Raw genomic sequence first — 15,766 nt, forward strand, 5'->3', positions numbered from 1 at the left:
TTTTAACTTCTGATGCTCCTGCCTCTACTTCCCAGGTGCTAGGAATAAAAGTGTGAGCCACTAAGCCTGGTTTATTTGGTGCTGAGAATGGAACCCAGGACTTCACACATGCTAGACAAGCAAGCACTCTACCAACTGAGCTATAGCCACAGTTCTACAGTTCTTTTAGTGCTTGTTGATAGGGTTTTGCTGCATTTCAAAGGTGCCCAGCTCACAGTAATGTGACTGGGGTGGAACACATATGCATAGATCTGTTTTCACCCTCTCTGCTGAAGTGGTAAGAGTTCTGGATTGAGGTCAGGAGGCCTGAATTTGAATGGTAATCACACATATCACTTATTAGCTGAGTGCAAACTCATTCTGCTTCTCTCTCTCTCTCTCTCTCTCTCACTCTCTCTCTCTCTCTCTCTGTTTTTTTTTTGAGACAGAGTTTCTCTCTGTAACAGTCTTGGATGTCCTGGAACTTGCTTTGTAGAACAGGCTGGCCTCGAACTCACAGAGATCCACCTGCCTCTACTTCCCAAGTGCTGGGATTAAAGGCGTGCACCGCCACCACCCTGTGGACATCCCTTTTCTATAAAACTTTATGGAGAATTATGTGGTAGGAGTGTAAGCTATGAAGTTCTAAGCAATTATGAGGGTTTTTTTTCTGGACAGCAAGTTCCACAGACCCCTTAGATTAGCCCGTGGACACTGGCTCACCTCCTGTAAAAAAGGAGACCCTCCTCCATCCTTTCACTGATGGTCAGATAATAACACTGCCAAGCACCTTACAGGTGGGTAGAGTGCTCTATCCCTGAGATCCTAGCCTTGGAATTCGAGGCAAGAGGATCCTCGAATCCAAGAGTTTGTAGTCAGCCTGGGCCACACAGAGAGAAAAGGGGAGCGAGAGAGAAAGGGAGAGAGGGAGGGAGGGAAGGAGGGAGGAAGGAAGAGACAAGCAGAACACTCCAAGGGCAGCAACAGAAGCATCTTCTTAACTCCACAGAGAAAAGGTAGAATTGTTATAAAAGTAGTAAGATATTTAACTTTCAAAAGTCATAGAAAGCTTTTATTGGAGACTCACAGAGCACTTCCCAGACAGTAGGGGCCTTCCTTCAAGACACATAACACTGATTGTGAGTGTGAGTTGGAAGTTTGGAAAAGAGCCAAGAAGTTCTGCTTCTTTTACAACACTCCTCAGGGCTCCTTCCCACATCTTATTAGCTTCGCACAGCCCCTAAGCCCCTGCCCATTTCAAGAATGCCTTTGATGGATTCTGGGAAAACCAGTGGGGTCATGGACCTACTCAGAAAAGAAACTCAGGAATGCTTCAGAGGCATGATAAGCCTTGTAAACGGAACAGCAGTAGACTCCTTTTCTGAATTCCACTTATCTCTTGTCTGTTTGGATGTGACTGCTGACCTGGCCTGTACACTTTATCTTAGATAAGCCTCGACGAAACCCACAGGTCAAAGGCTGCTGTTCCCTGTGGGGCCAGTCCTGCCCTTCAGACTCCAGTGTTATGAAGGGTTCAGTGTTGAGGGAAAAACTGTATTTTCAGGCCTGGGGCCTGAGGTATGTATGTGTGTGAGAGAGTGAGAAACAGAGACAGACACAGAGACATACAGAGACACAGAGACAGAGACTCTGCTTAGCTGTGGTGAGGTTGGAAGCTTTGTGAGCAGATTATTTTTTAAATCTGTAGTGAGTACAGGGTAGAGACTGACCTGATAACTGATCATGGGGGCCACTCCTGTCTTCTCACCAGTGATTTTGTTCAGGGGGAAACTGAGGAAGAGGCTGTGGGGATTGCTAGGAATCAAGGCCAAACTCTCGTAAGTGATGATAGTTGTTCAGAATGTGGTCCCCGGAGTCATCAATGTGACATGGAAACAGGATGAAAATGCAAATCTTGGACTCTAAAAGTGTCAAGGGGTGGGGCCCAGCAACCCTTGGCTTAGCAAACCTCCCAGGTGAATCTGAGTCATGCTAATGTTTGAGAATTTCTTCCTCGAGCTTAGTTTCAATCTTGTCCTCATGTATTCAGACATTGGTTTTGAATCCAGACTCTGCAGTGAGATCAAAGATCCCTTGGGGATTCTGCTTCCAGGCAGGATTGAGAATCACACACGCATTCTGTCCACGAGGGCAAGTGTCCTGGTTTGCTTTCTTCTGCTGTGATAAACACCATGGCCAAAAGCAACTTGAGATGAAAAGAAATGTATTTCACTTTATAGCTTACAGTCCATCGTGAAGGGAAGTCAGAGTAGGAACTCAAGGCAGGAACTAAAGCAGAGGTCATGGAGCAATGCTGCTTACTGGATCGTCCCCCCCCCAACACCATGGCTTGTTCAGTTTGCTTTCTTACACCACCTCGGATCCCATGCCCAGGAGTGGTACCACCCACACTAGTCTGGGCCCTCCCATATCAATCATTAATCAATAAAATGCCCTAAAGACTTGCCTCCAGGCCAATTTGATTGAGGCATCAATTTTCTTAATTGAGCAACACTTCGCCCCCCCAACCCACCCACCTCCCTATCCCCCCCACCCCTGCTTTCCAGATGATCTTAGTTTCTGTCAAGTTGACAAGTTACTTGAGACCATGCTGCATTTTGTTTGGTTGGTTGGTTTTGGTTTTTCGAGACAGGGTTTCTCTGTGTAGCTTTGCACCTTTCCTGGAACTCGCTTTGTAGACCAGGCTGGCCTTGAACTCACAGAGATCCGCCTGCCTCTGCCTCCTGAGTGCTGGGATTAAAGGCGTGCGCCACCACCGCCTGGCTGTCCATGCTGCATTTTTGTCGTGGGCTTTCTGTCCGCTCACAGTTATAGATTGGAGTTTGGGGATTAGATGGTTTCCTAGCACAGGACCTGCCTCTGGACTGCATCAGAGCCTAGGTAGGGCTTAGAAGCAGCAGTTGGCTGGATAAAATCCCATTACATGTACATGCTATGGTTTGGGAATGTTATTCAGCTACAAAGAAGAATACAAGTGTGTTGTTTGCAAAAAAAAAATGTATGTGACTGGAGATTATCGTATTAAATGAATTAAGTCGGTAGGAGTGAGAAAAACAAATAGTTCCCCTCATTCATGGGCCTTAATCAACAACAAAAATAAATGGAACAAAACAGCAACAAAAAGAAACAGTGAACAGAGGACATAGTTACTATAGCCCCGAGCCTTCCCTATTGTAAACTAGACATTACTAATATGTAGACAGTTGTCTTAGCATTCTGGATTAAAACACAAACACTTCCTTCCACCTGAGTGTCTTTTTTTTTTTTTGAGACAGGGTTTCTCTGTGTAGCTTTGCGCCTTTCCTGGAACTCACTTGGTAGCCCAGGCTGGCCTCGAACTCACAGAGATCCGCCTGGCTCTGCCTCCCGAGTGCTGGGATTAAAGGCGTGCGCCACTACCGCCCGGCTCTGAGTGTCATTTTTAACCTTACTTTTAAAAGTAAATACAGAGCTGGAGAGATGGCTCCATGATTAAGAGCACTAGTTGCTCTTTCAGAGGACTTAGGTTCAGTTCTCACCATCCACATGGGTGCACACACCTCCCTATAACTCCAGTTCCAGGGGATCCAATTCCCTCTTCTGGTCTCTGGGGGCACTGCACACACACACACACACACACACACACACACACACACACACACACACACACACACACACACACATCTTAAAAGGAAATAATATCTTTTTGTTGAACCCTAGAAATATTACATACCAAAAACTTTGTATCTACTGTGCCTAATGGGGAATTCAGCCCTGTTCCTTGTCTTTATGTGTTTGAGCTCAACGATAAACATTCAGAGATCCTCCTCCTCCTCTTTCTCCTCTGCCTTGCCCTCCTCCCTCTTTTGAGAAAGGGTCTTATTATTTAGCCCTGTATGGTCTGGAACTCACTGTCAATTGGACTCACCTTGCTCTCCCAGAGATCTACCTTCCTCTATCTCTGGAGTGCTGAGATTAAAGGCATGTGCCACCATGCCCAGCCTATATTCTTTTTTATCCCCAAATCTACAACAGATTTTTTTCAATTTATGTGGGTGTGGGTGTGCGTGCACGTGAATGATTAATGCATGTGTGTGTGCATGCTACAGTGCATGTGTGAAAGTCAGAGGACAACTTGTGGGAGCCAGGTCTCTCCTTTCACTCTGTGATACAGGAATCACATTTCTCAGGCTTGGCAGCAAATGTCTTTACCTGGTGAGACATCTCATTGGCCCAGGGTTTATTTTTTGAAAGAATGGATTAAGAGAAAAAGCCAGAGGGCACGGAAGGATGGAATAAAAAAACACACACAAGCCAGGTGGTGGTGGCCCACACCTTTAATCCCAGCACTTGGGAGGCAGAGGCAGGTGGATCTGTGAGTTCGAGGCCAGCCTGGGCTACAGAGTGAGTTCCAGGACAGGCGCCAAAACGGCACAGAGAAACCCTATCTCGGAAAAAAAAACAAAAAAGCAAAACAAGACAAAACAAAAACACACACACACACACACACACACACACACACACACACACACACACACACACACACAAGGCCAGATATTGTGGCGTATGCCTGCAGTCCCCAGCACTTGGGAAGTAGAGGCAGGAGGATCAGGTGTTTAAGGCACTCTCAGCTGCTTAGTGAATTTGAGGCTAGCCTGGGCTACATGAGACCCTATCTCAAGAAAAAAAAAGTGAAAAACAAAAAACAAAATAAAAGAAAGAAGGAAACAGAAAATATAAATGCCAACTGATTTATTAATAATTCCATAACCACAACTAACTAGTACAGAGGCTTCCCTGTACAAAACACCCTGAAAGTGTTCCCTTAACAGGGCTAACAATGTCAGCTCTGGTATTTGGAATTTAGACTGCAGCTTTGGTTTTCAGATGGATCGAGGGATGCTTGACACAGCCCTGGCTTTTAACCAGACTCGAATAGAAGAATGACCACATGACCCACGTAGAAGTAGATGAAGTCATTGGTTTCATATGTCACATGACTACTCCATTCCTTGCATGATACAGTGCCAGGTGGGGTTGTGTTTCTTGCTAGACTCTTGACGTGGCCTGTGGTGCCCTTTGTTTTTGTATTTCTCTAATCTTGGGTAGCATACCTGTCACATTTCTTCCAGTGTCTGCACTAAACTCTTTTAGATTTATTTAACTTTATGTGTATAAGTGTTTTGACTACATGTATGTCTGTGCACTACGTGCATGCCTGATGCCTGTGGAGGTCAGAAGAGTATGTTGGATCCCCTGGAACTGAAGTTACAGATAGTTGTGAGCTGCCATGTGGGTACTGGAGGCCAAACCCAGGTCTTCTGAAAGAGCAGCCAGTGCTCTTGACCACTGAGCCTTCTCTCCAGCCCCCGTGTCTTCATTTTTTAATCACTGCTTTCCAGTCACACATGGTTACTGTGAAGTAGGGCTGGCCAACTGCAGCACCCAGGGAGCTACTGGTATGGCTATGGACGGATTCAGTTTCTTTGCCTATAGAAGGAGGATAAGGGTGTGACGCCTGTATCGTAGGGTTGGAGTAACAATTGAGATCTTTCATGATAAACAGTAGTGCACAATGCATGACAGTAATAAAGATTATCTGTATGCAAAAAGCATCTATATAGCTTATCATACAAAGCAGAGAGCCAAGGAGGAACTCATAAATGGAATTGCCAAGCTATAGGCATAAATCTAGATACAATAATCACTCTATAAATGTCTTCCTTTCCAGAACATTTCCCTTGCAAGACACCCTCACTAGGAGTTATTGCCCTAGTGAAAGGACCGCTTCTTACACATCACCTAGGAGAGTAACGAAAGTAGGCACTGGACATGTGTATGGAAAGAATTCACAGATGGATGCATGGATCCGAGACAGCTTTATATTCTCATACTAGTACCTCAACTGTCTTGGCACTCTGGTCCCTCCAAGCCACGTTTGCTCTAGCCTCCAAACCGAGAATCATGTTGTTCCTGTTTGAACTCATAGACTGTGTTGCCTTTTAGCCTTACGTGTGGGGTGACTCGGATGTTGCAACCTGCTGCATCTCTGTTAGTTCCTGTTATTTTTGGTGCCCTTCTCATAATCAGTGTCTCAGTTTCTTTGGCAAATTGTGTGTAGTCATCCTTCATAAGGCATCTTTCCTCTTTTTTTTTTGGCTTTTAATTTAATGTTTTATGGGTGTCATACGGAGATTGCCCATTCCAGACAAGCATTCTACCACTGAGTCATATCCCAGACCTTCTTGGTTTTTAAGATTGGCCTAACGAAATTGCCTAGGCTGGCCTTGAACCTACTCTGTAGCAGGCCCTGAGCTTATGGTCCTCTTATCTCAGCCTCCTCGTAGTTGTGATTATAGGGCTATACAATCAGATCTAGCTAAGATGTTCTTACATTACTAATCCTCAGCATGTCTAAGGACTCTGAGTTGTATTAATGGCACTGTGTTTACTGGTGTTTATCATTTTTACATTTATCCTATGTGATGTGTGTTAATTTCTATTTGTAGAGACAAGATCCAGGCCAGGAGGAATCACTAAACAAGTCTACAAACTACCACAGAGTAGTACTACAAGGGCTCTCAGGCCTTGCCATGTAGTCTCAGCTTTCCTCTGCTTCTCTTAGTCCAGGGCCTGCATCAAGATTTTTATAACCTTTGAAGGTCTCTAACTTTTTATAACCTTTGAGATTCTCTAACTACTTTTTTTTTAAGACAGGTTGTCACTCATAGCCCAAGCTGGCCTGAAACTCACTCTGAGGCCTGGCTTTGGACTTATGATGCCCCTGCCTCAGCCTCCTGAGTGCTGCCGGGATTACAGGCCTGTGCCATCATGCCTGCCTCTCTGTTGAAATTTGAGGCCAGATTACCAGTAAAGTCCAGTGGTTATACCAAGGGTTAAGGTCAGCAGGTGGTTGATCCCAGGATGAATTAAAACACAGAGCCAAGAAATCTCCATCTCTCTTAGGAAAGAGCTAATGGCGGCAGTCACGTTGGGTACCTCTTTGTTGAAATGTCACGATCCATCTTTCTCAAAGTGAGTTTTCCCAGATCACCTACATGAGTCAAGGGCAGTAGTGGACTATGGCCTGTGCTGCCTGAGTCCCACTGCACTCTTTACTTTTCCACATAAAAGGAGCTGACCCAGGCAGCTCCTAGCATGAGAAAGACACTGTGCCCCAAACCACATCTGCTCTGAAAAGTCCCTAGTGACTGGAATGAAGGAAACTTCTGTTTTCTAGATCCACCTGTTGGACAGCTTATGAAAGCCAATGTTCCTGGCCTTGGGGAGCTTCAGCTCTACTGCCCAGTCCGTATCCACCCTCAGCTCTCATAGCATGAGCAAAACTTCCTTGGCGAACTGGACAGTGGCTTCTAGCCCCACTCCCTGGGTTTTGCTATAATGGCCTAGGAATTTGGAGATGGCTCTCACCCGAGAGCAGTGTGAAGAGGACCGCTCCAGGCCCTCTACCACGCAGAATGGTGTTTCTCCTGCGGCTCTTTGCCCATGGTGCCTCGGTTCACTTCCGGTTTTCTATGGGAAACTCGCTTTAGCATTAACATATGAGAGAGCCTTTGGGCTGTCAAGGACCTGGGTGGATCCATGCTCATAGCAAATTTTTACAGAGTTAAGAGTTGTTAATGAGTGAGCCACCATTTTTTCTTTACTACATGTATTTATTATTTGTTTGTTTGTTTGTTTGTTTATTCTGTGTGTCTCTCTATGTATGTATATACTCATACTCATGCTCATACATCACAACTCGTGTGTGGAGGTCAGAGGACAACTTGCTGGAGTTAACTCACTCTTTCTACCATGTGGGGCCCAGGATTGAACTCAGGTCAACAGACTTGGCAGCAAGCGTTCTTAACCCACTTAGCCATCTCATTGGCCCTATTGTTTTGGATATTTGAGATAGGTTTTCATGGAGCTCAGGGTGACCTTGATCTCAACATGTAGCTGAGGTTGGCCTTGAGCTCCTGATCTTCCCAAGTGTTAGGATTACAGGTGTGTGCTACTAAGCCCAGAAAGGCAGGCCATCGGTTGAGAGTTCCAAATGAACAGATGAGGAAACGAGTGATAAAAGTATGTAACTTGAGCACATTTGGTAAATCCCAGAGTAGGTATATAAAATAAAGTTGTGTTGACCTCAAAGCTAAGCCTATGTCAGGTTATGTTGGTCCAAGAATTCATCACTGCTCTTCCTTGCTTTCAAGGGAATGGATGGGCTGAAAAGTTAAGGTGCTCTCTCTGGGATTTCAGATTTTAGAGAAGGCAAGGGCCTGTGGGTTTTTTCTAGATAATGCTGCTGAGGCGTTGCAATGGGACATACTTTATGTAGGTCCACATGAACTTAAAAGTTCAGTCCCCTAGTGGGTCATTGTAGCTCCCTACAATGAAAATCCAATCTTAACATTTTCTTTTAAAAAGCATGTGCCCCTGTTGGTTAGGGGTGGTGGCACATGCCTTTAGTCCTAGCAGTTGACAGGCAGAAGCAGGCAGATCTTGGTGAGTTCTAGGTTACATAAACCCCGTCTCAAAGTGTGTGTAGGGGGGTGGCTTTTCTGCAGATTTTCCATTGTCCTCTTTCCCTCTCTACCTCTGTCCATGTCCCTTCTTCCTCCTTTCTCTCTTATGTACAGGGCTAAGCACTCTACCACTGAGCAACATTTACGGCCTGTAGATTTGTCTTAAAGGCCCAGTGGAGGACTTTACACCACATGTCCAACGATAAGCTGGGGCTGTGAATGTGCTCAGTGGTAGAAACACTTTCCTCCTATATGTGGGAGCCAGGCTCCATCTCCAGAACCAAAACAAAATCGTAAAGCTTGGTGAGTTTGTCTTCTTTGTCCATCTTCTTAGTCTCCACAGCCAGCTAGGGCTCACACCCATCTCTTCCTGCCCACCATTCTCATGCCGTTTTATTCTCACCCCACCTCGATCTAGTGTCTCTGTCTGTCTTTCTCCTATAGGGAGAAGACTTCCCCTGAATTCTGGTGTGTTGTAGTTTATCTGTGATACTGTGTGTCTCAGACGTAATCATCAGGTCCCACAGATCCTGAAAAACCGACAATCCTTTCAATGAACATGATGTTTGGATCATTTTGGAACATACTTAAGTAGCTGGAGCTTGTCTTTCTTGGTCTTGTAGGGACACTGGATGTCATTAAAGCCCCAGTTCCTATATAACAAGGACTGACACTCATTGAGAACCTACATCATGTCAAACTCCATGCTAAATAATTTCATTAATGTTATTTAATTCTTTTTAAAAATAATATTGTATTCTTTGATAATTTTATATAGTGTATTTTGATCATATCCACTCCCACTTGTCCAGATCCATTCCACTTCCCCACTCCTTCCCAACTTCTTATCCTCCTTTTTAAAAAAATAACCCAACAAATCCAATTTGGGCTGGCCATATATGCCTGAGTGTGGTAATTCACTGTTTTGCTATCAACCAACTAGGAGCCATACCCTAAAGAAAACTGACTCTCCCATCCTCAGAGGCCATCAGCTATGAATCGCTTCAGATATCCCCTCAAATTCATGCTAGAGTGTTGACTGGCTTGATCTTGTGCAGGTCTTATACTGGCAGCCACAGTTGCTGAGTTTATGAATGCAGTGGTCCTATCATATCCAGAAGACAATGTTTCACTCTGATCCTTCCTAATGTCTGGCTCTTATAATCTTTCCATTCATCTCCCAGGATGGTTCCTGGGCCTTGGGAGGGTGTGTGTGTGTGTGTGTGTGTGTGTGTGTGTGTGTGTGTGTGTGTCTGAGATGTACATGTCCCATTTGTCTTAAACATATTTTCAACATTATGTATGTTGAATCAGAGATTAATTAATCTTTCACATTATTCAGTAGTGTGAAAGGATATATGGAATATGTTCTAAATCTATACAATAGAATTTGAGAGTTTGAAAGTACATTAGTAGTTGTCTGGGAAATGAAGACATATACTTTGAAAAAAACCATGTACATAAATGTTCATTGCAACTTCAGTCATAATAGCCAAAGGTAGAAACAAGTCAGATGTCCACCAACGGATGTGGATAAAGCAGCTGTGTGACTCCTGCATAGAACGAAAGGAGTGCAATCTGTCTGGATCAATCCTTAAGAAATTGTGTGCAATTAAAAAAAAACAACCTCTAAACATCATATGTTGCCTGATTCCATTTGTCTAACATTCTTAAAATTGGAAATTTGTAGAAGCAGAGGCCAAGTTAGAAGCTACTTGTGGTGTGGTAGCCATCTTGTACCTTGAATGTGACAGTAGATACACAAACATATCTGTATGTGATAAAATTGTACAGAGCTGAGTTCATACACACGATTACAGGTAAGACCAGGGAGAGCTGAGTAAGCCTGGGGGATGCTATCAGTGTTGATCTCCTGGTTGTGATACTGCACTGTAAGTTTGCTTGATGGAACCATGGAGGAGAACCAGGCCAAATGTACAAACATCTGCGGTAGCCCATTCTCGTTACTGTATTCCAGGGGAGGGGGTTTCAATGCACGATCTTTTGATCGGTTGGTACTGAGGCAGCACATTGCAGGGATGGATATGTGCTGCAACAAAGCTGTTTTCTTTGTGGCTGGAGCAGAAAAGAGAAAGACAAAGGGGCCTGGGTCCCACTAGTCTCTTCCAGGGCATGCCTCCAGGGGCCTGAATATCCCCTGCTAGGCTCTATTTGCTAAAGGTCCCACCACCTCCCCTGCAGTGCCACAACTGGGGACTCAGTCTTTCTTACATGGACCTCTGAGGGACATTCAAGATTCAAGGTATAGTGGCATTTCTTCGTATTGTTTCCTAATGCTGATTGGGAATCCCTATTATCTCAGAATAAAACATGTAATAAAAAACTAGGCTGGGGGCTGGAGAGATGGTTCGGCAGTTAAGAGCAGTGGTTGCTCTTCCAGAGGACCCAAGTTCAATTCCTAGTACCCACACTGGAGCTCACAACCTTCTGTAGCTCCAGTTGCAGGTACTTATGGGGTGCACACATACATGCAGGCAAAACACCCATACACATACAAATAAAATCTTTTCTTTAAAATAAAAAGTAGGCTGGGAGCTAAGGAGATGGCAAGCCATGAGGTCCTGAGTTCAGATCCCCAGAACTCACATTAGATGTTGGGCACAGCGAGGGGACAGAGACAGGAGGATCCCTGACTCACTGGCCAGCCAGCCCTTGTCAAAATGAAAAGATATCAGAGATCAACTTCCAGCTTCCACACACAGGTAGGTACATGTGCACAGGCACTCACTCATGTGCACACACACAAACAAGTATGTACACTACACACACAAAACACATACAAAAGAACAACAACAACAACAAAATGAGAACAACATCAAGTTAGCAGGGGTTCTTTGCCCTTCAATTAAAATTTCCTAACCTGAGAGGAAATTCTGAGGCTTAAAGAGAAACAGATTCCAAATAACTGAAATGTGGTTACAGATCGCAGGCTCGGTCTCTTCTCTGCAAGCATTGCAGTGAGTAGTCTTTAAAGCCTTGGTTGCGCCATTCTCTGAAAGGCTCTCTTGGTTTTGCACTTTCTGCAGTGGGAGCCTTCCACATCAGAGCCGCATTTTCCTTAGCTGGCCTCTGGAGACTGGAGAAGCAAGCTCCTCCCTTTCCTGTGTGGATTTGACAGGCAGCTTTAGAGGCTTATTGCATCTGAAAGTAGTTGCATCTCGGTGGGGAGCAGAAAAGAGTGGCTAAAGGCCAGTGCATAGCAAAGGCACCAAAACAGGAGCTGGGCAAGCTCCTAGGGACTGAGCAGAACCAAGAATAGAATCTATGGCCCGAGACAAAAAACAGCCACCTTTCTGCTTCCCCTGGGAATGAGTTAGTTCATATGTTCTGTATTTGTTCATTCTTCCCCATTTCTCACGTATTTATTTTGCTCCTTAATTGACTAGTGGAGGCCAAGCCCCCAAGTGTTTAGAGAAGTGAAGCTTTTAGCGTGGTAGCTTTGTATTGGCTTGCAACAACCCATTTAAAGACACACACACACACACACACACACACACACACACACACACACACACGAGTTTGATTTCTTTATTTTGTGTGTGAAGGGGTGGAGATGCTGAGTGTGTGCATGCCATGCTGTGTCCGTGAAGGTGAGGACAGCCTGGAGATGTCAGCTCTCTTACCATGTAGGTCCCAGGATAGAATTTAGGCTACCAGGCTTTGTGACAAGCACCTCTACCCACTGAGACATACCTCTGATGCTAGCACCCATTTTTTGTGGGGTCAGGCATTCAAATTTCTCTGTGTAGTCCTGGCTGTCATGGAATGCGATATGTAGACCAGGCTGGCCTGGCACTCACAGAATTCCTTCTACCTCTGCCTCATGAGTGTTGGGATTAAAGGTGGGTGCCACCATCTAGGCTTGGAACCATTTTTTGAAGGCAGGGTCTCACTATGTGGCTTAGGCTGGCCTTAACCTCCTGCTTTTCTTGCCTCCATCTCCTCAGTGCTGGGGTTATACATGTGTGCCACGCACTATTTCTGGCCACACAGTTTGTACTTGTTTGGTTTTTGAAAAGGGGGCTCACATAGTCCAGACTCTCAAACTTGACCTATATAGCTGAGATTAGCCTTCAACTCCCAATCTTCCAGCCTCTCCCTCCTAAGAACTGGGATTCAAGGTATGAGTTTCCACATCCTACTCACCCACTTCCTTTTCCTGCTACTTAGGTTTTTGTTCATTTGTTTTAATTGGGCTCAAGGTGCTTTTGGTGTAGCATATGGTGCTAGTGGAAAGAGAAGCTTTAGGCTTGGGGATTTCTAAACAAGGGTATACAACATTATAAATCAGTTGATGTTTGTTTCTCGGAACTTTCTTGAGACCAGGTCTCCCTATGTAGTCGTCCAGGTTGGCCTCAGCCTCCCCAGTGCTAGGGTTACAGCGTGTATGACTATACTGGGCATCCTTGCCTTATTTTAATGCCACAACTAGAAGGAGTTGGTCCTCTGCCTTGTCCTTTCCAAAGTCCCTGGCATCACACACTGTTTGGTGAGTGAGCCCATAAAATCCAGCTGCAAGGGTCAACAAATAAAGACACTTGCTGCCAAGCCTGAGACAACCTGAATTTAAATGAGTCCCTGGGACCCAAGTAAGCGGTGGGAAGAGAAACTAACTCCCGAATTGTCTTCTGACCTCCACATTCGAGCTGTTGTGCACTTGCCCACACAACACACACACACACACACACACACACACACACACACACACACACACACACACACAGGCACTAAATGAAATGAAATGTAATGTAATTTTAAAAATCCAGCTGAAAGAGCAGTACCTTTAAAGCCTGGCTTGTTCCCTGCCTCTCTCTTCGACGCTCTGGGATCTCACCTGTCAAGCCTGCTGAAGCCAGTTCCACACCTTTAAGAATTCTCTTTGTGATACTTACCTGGCAGGGGAGATACCATGATCACGAAGGTGGTTTTCCCAGGGCGAGGCTTATCCATTGCACTCCGGATGTGCTGACCCCTGCGATTTCCCCAAATGCGGGAAACTCGACTGCATAATTTGTGGTAGTGGGGGACTGCGTTCGCGCTCTCCCCTTAAAAGAAAAAAAAAAAAGAATTCTCTTTGTGTGGCTGTCAGGCCTCAGCTTCCTGCTCTGACTTTGGCTCTGTCTGCTCCTTGTCTCTTCTACCTGTCCTGCCCCAGGACAACTTCAGTGATGATGCTCCCCTAGGTGTCCCTTGGAGGACAGGAGATTTCCATGTTTAGAACGCTTTTCATGTTTGCCTTTAGACTACTTCCTGGCATGTTATTTTTTTAACAATATTTACAATATTCTTGTAGCAAACTCTGGTAGATTGGAGAGCTTATACCACTGGCCTTTGTCACCGCCGAGAACAAAGAGCACATTAATCTAGCAATGTCATCTTGCTTCACCCAGTTTCCTCCAGCCATGTTATGCAATATGGATTTACTGCTTCTTCCTCCTTCTTCTCCATTTCCTCCACCTCTCCTCCTCCCTCTCTTCCCCTTCCTTGCCCTCTCTGCTCTTTTCTTCATTCCCTTTTTCTTTCTTTCGGAGTTGCACAGGCGGCCCTTAGGTTCCTCAGCCAAGTGGTTCTCCCGCTTCAGCTCCTGAGTGCTGGGATTGTATGCATGGATGACCACACCCAGAAAAGTTAAGTTCTTTTGGTTTAGGAGAGTCTTGGGGCCCCAACCCAGGGCCTTGTGCTCTAATACCTGGCTCCATCCCATCTCTCCTTTTCTTGCATTTACTTTTATAGGAGATCTCTCCTCTCTGTTCTGTTTCATTCTTGTTACCTTAAAAGATAAAAATGCCTTAAAAACCACACTGTAGCCTGGGGTACATAGTGAGTTCTAGGACAGCCTGGGCTCCAGAGTGGGACCTTTTCTCAACAACAACAACAACAAAACTCCTTAAACCTCTGCTCCCTATTGAGTTAATTTATTCAGCTCAGTCGTGGTGCCTGCTCTGTGGTCCAAGGAATCTGGCACCCTTTTCTGGCATCCATGGAAACAGCTCCCCCCCCACACACACACAATCTTAAAAATTAAAGAACAGGAAGGAATTCTCCTGACTTGACATTTGTCAAGAACTATGGCAAATAATAATTAATAGGAAGCTTATAGGTGTCATCTCACTGACAAGAAGACAAGCTCTATAATTTAATATAGTATTAGAAGCTTTTAGGAAATCAACATAAAAGAAAGGCGCAGAAAATGAGTGAATTAAAAGGAAAGGTATAATTTCCATTACTTGCTGAAGGCATAATCATTAACAGATAAAACTACACTGGTTATAGTGGCGCACACATTTAATCCCAGCACTTGGGAGGCAGAGGCAGGCAGGTCTCTGTGAGTTTGAGTTTGAGGCCAGCCTGGTCTACAGAGCGAGTTCTAGGACAGCTAGACCTTCATAATGAGAACTTGTCTCAGAAAAAAAAAGCAAAAACAAACAAACAAACAAACAGAACAACAAACAAAAAACTAACTAATGAAAACACCTAATACAACAAACACTCACATTTTAAGAACAAATAAGGGAATTCAGCTTGTATTTATGATCAACACCAATAAAATTTTTGATACCTTTGCTGTATCAAACTAGAAAATAAGAGGAAATAGAGTCCTAAAAATAACATGACCTAAACACTTCCAGGAGACAGCACAGAAAATAGTGTAGAGGGCAGAAGGTCCTTGTGCTCACAGGTAAGTACTAGGGAAACTGGGAATTTAAACGGGCAGGGTTGTCTCCTCGACAAGAACATGTTGACCTGTTTTCCACCCCGAGAGCTGGGAATGGATGTAGTTAATAGCCTAGTGAGCGGTGCTATCTGCGGGGCCAGGTCACACCTGCATCCTGAAAAACTGTTATGTTGCTTTATCCTAGACACTTCCTCCCCAGTCCTTTCTCTTGAATGTTCTTTCCCAGTCCATAAAACCCATCCTTCTGAGAGATGTCACTTGTACTTTACAACAGCCTAGGTAATTTCTGTGTTATCTTAGAGTCAAGCCACTCCTGACCCCCCTGGGCTGTTATGTTTAGCTCAGTCATTCTCCATAGACTCTTATCTTGAGCATTGTTTCTGAATTAACAGAACCCATCTTTATGGAAGAAACCATATGCACTTTGTAAAGAGCATCAGTGTAAACAAGTCTTAAGCTTTGTTGTACACACAGGCTTCATTCATCATTAGGAATTTCCAAAATGGTGCTGTGCTTGAATATGCCTAAAATAAACTGCCTAGTGTCAGACTCTAGAAGTTTG

General features: G+C 44.7%; 1 non-coding gene across 1 annotated transcript; it reads left to right on the forward strand.

The window, feature by feature from the left end:
• The first annotated feature begins 13,412 nt into the window (after positions 1-13,412).
• On the forward strand, positions 13,413-13,576 carry LOC128118248 (U1 spliceosomal RNA). Its single transcript, XR_008221076.1, has one exon. It is a non-coding gene; the product is annotated as a U1 spliceosomal RNA (small nuclear RNA).
• Positions 13,577-15,766: the final 2,190 nt, after the last annotated feature.

Source organism: Peromyscus californicus, unplaced genomic scaffold (assembly GCF_007827085.1).
Source record: "Peromyscus californicus insignis strain IS unplaced genomic scaffold, ASM782708v3 Scaffold_10__1_contigs__length_136768540, whole genome shotgun sequence".
Taxonomy (NCBI): Eukaryota; Metazoa; Chordata; class Mammalia; order Rodentia; family Cricetidae; genus Peromyscus; species Peromyscus californicus.